We start from the raw sequence: 8,303 nt of genomic DNA on the forward strand, positions 1-8,303 counted from the left end.
ATGGCTTCACACATGGCATCACAGCTTCACACATGGCATCACAGCTTCACACATGGCATCACAGCTTCACACATGACTTCACAGCTTCACACATGACATCACAGCTTCACAGCTTCACACATAGCATTACACATGGCATCACTGCTTCACACATGGCTTCACAGCTTCATACATGGCATCACTGCTTCACAGCTTCATACATGGCATCACTGCTTCACAGCTTCATGCATCCCAGCAAACACAAATCATCTACACAACGTTCGCCTATCTCTTCCCATAGGTGTGGGAATGATTTGCATTGAGAATGGTGCAGGAGAGCCTTTGAGAAACTTTTACTCAAAAAATCCAAACACAAAGGTTTAATTATAAATTGTTTTTCTACAATTATTTTCTTCCAAATGTAAAACAAATAGTTTTTACATGTTTAAATATAAAATTTATGGTGTTTTTTTGTAAAATTCATTAATAAATTGTGAATGATATATATTGGCTGAGTGAAACCTTTAAAATCCATTTAGTTATAATATGAACAGAAAAAAGTAGTTTTCCAAATTTTCTAAAAATCGCTCTTTTTAACACAATTTGACTCCTTATGCATTCCACTAAACACTAATATCATGTTTAAATATATAATTTATGTATTATTCCCTAAGATAATTTATATAAATTTTAAAAGTTGCTGGAAAGTGGTGAGAACGAATCTGAAAACGTTTTGTTGTCTTATATTGGCGTGTTCTTATTAACTAGAGTGAGTAAGAGTGAGCGAGAGTGGGTAAGAGTGAGTAAGAGTGAATGAAGGTGAGTGAGAGTGCCAGAGAGTGTGTAAGTGTGAGTAAGAGTGAGTATAAGTAAGAGTGACTGAGAGTGAGTAAGAGTGACAGAGTGAGTAAGAGTGAGAGTAAGAGTGACAGAATGAGTAAGAGTGAGAGTAAAGTGATTGAGAGTAAGGGTGAGTATGAGAGTAAGAGTGATTGAGAGTTAGAGTGAGAGTAAGAGTGATTGAGAGTTAGTGAGAGTAAGAGTGATTGAGAGTAAGAGTGATTGAGAGTAAGAGTGATTGAGAGTAAGAGTGATTGAGAGTAAGAGTGATTGGGAGTAAGAGTGATTGAGAGTAAGAGTGATTGGGAGTAAGAGTGATTGGGAGTAGGAGTTAGAGTGAGAGTAGGAGTAAGAATGAGAATAAGAGTGATTGAGAGTAAGAGTGAGTAAGAGTAAGAATGAGAGTAAGAGTGATTGAGAGTAAGAGTGATTGAGAGTAAGAGTGATTGAGAGTAAGAGTGATTGGGAGTAAGAGTGATTGGGAGTAAGAGTGAGAGTAAGAATGAGAATAAGAGTGATTGAGAGTAAGAGTGATTGGGAGTAAGAGTAAGAATGAGAGTAGGAGTGATTGAGAGTAGGAGTGATTGGGAGTAGGAGTGATTGGGAGTAAGAGTGATTGAGAGTAAGAGTAATTGAGAGTAAGAGTATGAGAGTAAGAGTGAGAGAGTGAGTATGAATGGGTAAGGGTGACTGAGAGTGAGTAAGAATGACAGAGTAAGAGTGACAGAGAGTAAGAGTGACAGAGAGTAAGAGTGACAGAGAGTAAGAGTGACAGAGTAAGAGTGACAGAGAGTAAGAGTGACAGAGAGTAAGAGTGACAGAGAGTAAGAGTGACAGAGTAAGAGTGACAGAGTAAGAGTGACAGAGAGTAAGAGTGACAGAGTAAGAGTGACAGAGAGTAAGAGTGACAGAGAGTAAGAGTGACAGAGTAAGAGTGACAGAGAGTAAGAGTGACAGAGAGTAAGAGTGACAGAGAGTAAGAGTGACAGAGTAAGAGTGACAGAGAGTAAGAGTGACAGAGAGTAAGAATGACAGAGAGTAAGAGTGACAGAGAGTAAGAGTGACAGAGAGTAAGAGTGACGGAGAGTAAGAGTGACAGAGTAAGAGTGACAGAGTAAGAGTGACAGAGAGTAAGAGTGACAGAGAGTAAGAGTGACAGAGTAAGAGTGACAGAGTAAGAGTGACAGAGAGTAAGAGTGACAGAGAGTAAGAGTGACAGAGTAAGAGTGACAGAGTGTAAGAGTGACAGAGTAAGAGTGACAGAGAGTAAGAGTGACAGAGAGTAAGAGTGACAGAGTAAGAGTGACAGAGAGTAAGAGTGACAGAGTAAGAGTACAGAGTAAGAGTGACAGAGAGTAAGAGTGACAGAGAGTAAGAGTGACAGAGAGTAAGAGTGACAGAGAGTAAGAGTGACAGAGAGTAAGAGTGACAGAGTAAGAGTGACAGAGTAAGAGTGACAGAGAGTAAGAGTGACAGAGAGTAAGAGTGACAGAGAGTAAGAGTGACAGAGTAAGAGTGACAGAGAGTAAGAGTGACAGAGAGTAAGAGTGACAGAGAGTAAGAGTGACAGAGAGTAAGAGTGACAGAGAGTAAGAGTGACAGAGTAAGAGAGTGAGAGTGATTATGAGAGAGTTAAGAGTGTGAGGTGTGAGAGGGGTATAGCAGGCCAGGGAGGCAGGATGTGTGGTCACAGGCGAGTCCTAGGCCTCGTGATCTCTAATGTTGGTTTTTATATATATGTGGGATTTTTTGTCCTGTTTCAAATTATAATTATTTAGCAGGAATGTAATAAGATATTGCACAGTATTAATGTGACAATAATATATGCATTATTTCCTTGATAATCAAACTTGTTGTTCAAAGATAATATACAATCTTTGAAGGAAACATTTTGAGAGCGCAAGCTGGCAACACTGTTCTGGTGGGTGAGAGAGACATATGGTTAGTTGTACTCAGACCTACAGTGGAGAAGGGTGTGTCCCAGCTGGCCGCCACCAGCCGCCACCCGCCGCCACCCGCCACCACCCGCCACCACCCACCACCAGCCGCCACTCGCCGCCACCCGCCACCCGCCGCCACCCGCCGCCACCCGCCACCCACCACCACCCACCACCAGCCGCCACCCACCACCAGCCGCCACCCGCCGCCACCCGCCGCCACCCACCACCCGCCGCCACCCACCACCAGCAACCACCCACCACCAGCCGCCACCCGCCGCCACCCACCACCAGCCGCCACCCGCCACCACCCACCACCAGCCGCCACCCGCCACCACCCACCACCACCCACCACCAGCCGCCACCCGCCACCACCCACCACCAGCCGCCACCCGCCACCGCCACCCACCACCGCCACCCGCCACCCGCCACCACCCACCACCAGCCGCCACCACCCACCACCAGCCGCCACCACCCACCACCAGCCGCCACCCGCCACCAGCCACCGCCACCCGCCACCAGCCACCGCCACCTACCACCACCCGCCACCAGCCACCGCCACCGCCACTCACCACCCGCCGCCACCACCCACCACCAGCCGCCACCCGCCACCCACCACCGCCACCCGCCGCCACCACCCACCACCACCAGCCGCCGCCGCCACCACCACCCACCACCACCGCCGCCACCACCCATCACCGCCGCCGCCACCACCACCCACCACCACCGCCGCCGCCACCACCCATCACCGCCGCCGCCGCCACCACCCACCACAGCCGCCGCCGACACCACCGCCACCACCCACCACAGCCGGCACCACCACCCACCACCACCACCCACCACCGCCGCCACCACCAGCCGCCACAAGCCGCCACCGCCCGCCACCGCCCGCCACCAGCCGCCATCACCACCACCACCACCACCAGCCGCCATCACCGCCACCAGCTGCCACCACCACCAGCCGCCACCACCACCACCACCAGCCGCCATCACCGCCACCAGCTGCCACCACCACCAGCCGCCATCACCGCCACCAGCTGCCACCACCACCAGCCGCCACCACCAGCCGCCACCACCAGCCGCCACCACCGCCACCACCACCTGCCACCAGCCGCCACCACCGCCCGCTATCAGCAGTCACCGCCCGTTGCCACAGTCGCCACCGCAAGCCGCCACCGCCAGCCGCCACCAGCCCCCCTCACCGCCGATCGTCACCACCCACCACAGCCGCCGCCGCCCGCCACCGCCCGCCACCGCCCGCCACCACCCACCACAGCCGCCACCACCCACCACCACCCGCCGCCACCACCCACCACCACCCGCCGCCACCACCCACCACCACCAGCCGCCGCCGCCACCCACCACCCGCCGCCGCCGCCACCACCACCCACCACCACCGCCGCCACCACCCACCACCACCAGCCGCCGCCGCCACCACCACCACCACCACCCACCACCACCGCCGCCACCACCAGCCGCCGCCACCGCCACCACCACCCACCACCACCGCCGCCACCACCCACCACCGCCAGCCGCCACCACTCATCACAGACCCCGCCACCGCCCGCCAGACACAGCCGCCAGTGTCCGCCACCGCCGCCACTGTCCGCCACCGCCGCCACTGTCCGCCACCGCCGTCACTGTCCGCCACCGCCGCCACTGTCCGCCACCGCCACCACTGTCCGCCCGCCGCCACCACTGTCCGCCCGCCGCCACCACTGTCCGCCCGCCGCCACCACTATCCGCCCGCCGCCTCCACTGTCCGCCCGCCGCCTCCACTGTCCGCCCGCCGCCTCCACTGTCCGCCCGCCGCCTTCACTGTCCGGCCGCCGCCTCCACTGTCCGCCCGCCGCCTCCACTGTCCGCCCGCCGCCTCCACTGTCCGCCCGCCGCCGCCACTGTCCGCCCGCCGCCGCCACTGTCCGCCCGCCGCCGCCACTGTCCGCCCGCCGCCGCCACTGTCCGCCCGCCGCCGCCACTGTCCGCCTGCCGCCTCCACTGTCCGCCCGCTGCCTCCACTGTCCGCCCGCCGCCTCCACTGTCCGCCCGCCGCCTCCACTGTCCGCCCGCCGCCTCCACTGTCCGCCCGCCGCCTCCACTGTCCGCCCGCCGCCGCCACTGTTCGCCCGCCGCCGCCACTGTCCGCCCGCCGCCGCCACTGTCCGCCCGCCGCCGCCACTGTCCGCCCGCCGCCACTGTCCACCACCGCCGCCACGGTCCGCCCGCCGCCACTATCCGCCACAGCCGCCACTGTCCTCCCGCCGCCACTGTCCGCCCGCCGCCGCCCTGTCCGCCCGCCGCCACTATCCGCCACCGCCGCCACTGTCCGCCCGCCGCCACTGTCCGCCCGCCGCCACTATCCGCCACCGCCGCCACTGTCCGCCCGACGCCACTGTCCGCCCGCCGCCACTGTCCGCCCGCCGCCACTGTCCGCCCGCCGCCACTGTCCTCCCGCCGCCACTGTCCGCCCGCCGCCGCCCTGTCCGCCCGCCGCCACTATCCGCCACCGCCGCCACTGTCCGCCCGCCGCCACTGTCCTCCCGCCGCCACTATCCGCCACCGCCGCCACTGTCCGCCCGACGCCACTGTCCGCCCGCCGCCACTGTCCGCCCGCCGCCACTGTCCGCCCGCCGCCACTGTCCGCCCGCCGCCACTGTCCGCCCGCCGCCACTGTCCGCCACCGCCGCCACTGTCCGCCACCGCCGCCACTGTCCGCCCGCCGCCACTGTCCGCCACCGCCGCTACTGTCCGCCCGCCGCCACTGTCCGCCCGCCGCCGCCACTGTCCGCCCGCCGCCACTGTCCGCCCGCCGCCACTATCCGCCACCGCCGCCACTGTCCGCCACAGCCGCCACTCTCTGCCGTACAGCCTCCCCTCTCTCCGTTAGTAAATAATTATAATTGTTAGTAAATAATAAAAGAAATATAAATTATTAGATTTTTTTTACCCTTAAATTGGTTTTAATATTTAAATTGAAAATAATAATATAATATAAAATATAATAAAATAATATAATATAAATATAATTTAATTTCAAGAAATTTAACTTTAAACACAAAGATGTAAAAAGGGTTCAGATTATTGGCTCAAACCTTTCATAAGAGATTCATATTGGTATATGAATGGATTATGAATGACTCATGTTAGGAGTGTAAAGTTGCCACAACATCTCAAATTAGTGTTAGATACATATGTCTTGGTTATAAGTTTTGGAAACCTATTTAAGTCCACACACAATATCGTATCTGATACGATAAAACAAACGTTTCCAATACTTTCAAATACTTTCCAGATATGTTGTGGCAACCTAAAATTGTTTGCTGGGCCCAGCAAACACAAATCATCTACACAACGTTCGCCTATCTCTTCCCATAGGTGTGGGAATGATTTGCATTGAGAATGGTGCAGGAGAACCTTTGAGAAACTTTTACTCAAAAAATCCAAACACAAAGGTTTAATTATAAATTGTTTTTCTACAATTATTTTCTTCCAAATGTAAAGCAAATAGTTTTTACATGTTTAAATATAAAATTTATGGTGTTTTTTTGTAAAATTCATTAATAAATTGTGAATGATATATATTGGCTGAGTGAAACCTTTAAAATCCATTTAGTTATAATTTGAACAGAAAAAAATAGTTTTCCAAATTTTCTAAAAATCGCTCTTTTTAACACAATTTGACTCCTTATGCATTCCACTAAACACTATATCATGTTTAAATATATAATTTATGTATTATTCCCTAAAATAATTTATATAAATTATATAAGTTGCTGGAAAGTGGTGTTAAAGATTCTGAAAACTTTTTGTTGTGTTATAATTGGAATGTTCTTATTAACTATGTCTCAAGTTCACAGTTTATCAAACAAGAATATTAACATTCGTCAACTCTTAAAATCTTATATGTTATCTTGCTGGTGCAAAATGGGTGAATCTTTAGGAACAGCTATAGTATCTATATATCACAAATGGTGTTTTCCCTAACTCAAACAATGTAGGGTTTATTATTCTACACATATTTCTAATGACTCTTAGATGTTTACATTCTCTGAAGTATAATTGTGAAGGCTGTGTCCATCACTCTCAACACAGATTCTTAAACTCCTCTCTGCAGGTTCAACTATATAATTAGTTTCCATTTTGAATCTCCATGGACATTTGTATCCAAAATGAAACCAATGTGGTTTCCTTCAGCGCCTTCAGCCAGCACATTTGCTCATTCATTTCCACAGATTCCAACATGGTTAAGGGATTTACAGAAATTTGTATATTCATATTGTTATATATTAAAAATGTGAATGCAGTTCAATATGATAAGACAAATACATGAGTTTATGATAAATTCGTTTTCTGTGATATACCATTGATATGCTCTTTTTTTCTTTAAACGGCAGACTAAACTAAAGTGCTCACATCAACAGATTTGATGTATAAATGGTCAACGCTCAACAGAGTTAGTATAAATGTATTAGTATAAATCTTACTTGTCTCATTGTTAATTCACATTCAATGTCAACTTGTGGTTTTGATGTGGCACGTTTGGCCAAGACACCCCACCCCATTATGCACCCCATACCCATCTTGTGGGCGGTTGTGGAAAGGGTTACAGAGGCACATAATGGGCTCAGGGACTGAACCCCACAATTCATTTAGCTAAGCAAGTTACAATCTTGATGAGCTAGTTACAAAATTCAATATAAGTCATCACATCAACAATGGGTTCGAGATCGACCTCAAGTACAGGTTCTAAATTAAGCAACTGACATATGTGGAGAGCTAGTATCAAAATTTATATGTTTGTCCTGCACACCGCCCCCCATCCAGTGGGCAGCGGTGGATAGGTTACAATCACTTAGTTGTTATCTACAGTTAGCAAACTGGGGATATTTGGCTAAAATTTCTGGTAGCAGATCATTTTGAATGAAATATTGACACATCGCTGGAACATTGGTTATAGAACTGTCTCTAAATTCATGTATCTTTTCGCACTCCATCACATAGTGACGGAGGGTGTGCGAATAATTTTGTTGACACAGTTTACATTTGGTCAGGTCTACATCAGCAGATAATGAGAATTTCCAGAGATACTTGTAACCGAGTCTAAGCCGAGCAGTAGTAACATCTAGAAGTCTGCTGATTTTATTGGATGATCCATAGATGTGTGGCTCCTCTTGTATGATAGTATGATGATAGATGGAATTACTAGTTCCAGTTTCTAGGCAGGCGATGAGTACTCACAATAACCTTAATTAAGCGTCAAAACAAAAATGTGTATACTCTTTTTACTCTCCTGACCTTAGTTCTCGAGCTATGTATTTCATTTTGGTACCAACGTGTTCGCAATAACATTCTCTAGAAGAACATCAGCAAAAACGGTCACCAAAAGTTATATGAATACCAGCACCCAATAAATACCTACGTAGATGACTCGCCGTGAGTGCCCAAGAGCAACAAAATGTTTTTACTCTTGGGATTGTTATCACTTCCACACTTGTCCTACAGCGTTAATTTTGGTATCAATGTACTCGCAATGAAATTCCCAACACG

The sequence above is a fragment of the Procambarus clarkii genome, chromosome 87, assembly GCF_040958095.1.
Source record: "Procambarus clarkii isolate CNS0578487 chromosome 87, FALCON_Pclarkii_2.0, whole genome shotgun sequence".
In the NCBI taxonomy this organism is placed as follows: domain Eukaryota; kingdom Metazoa; phylum Arthropoda; class Malacostraca; order Decapoda; family Cambaridae; genus Procambarus; species Procambarus clarkii.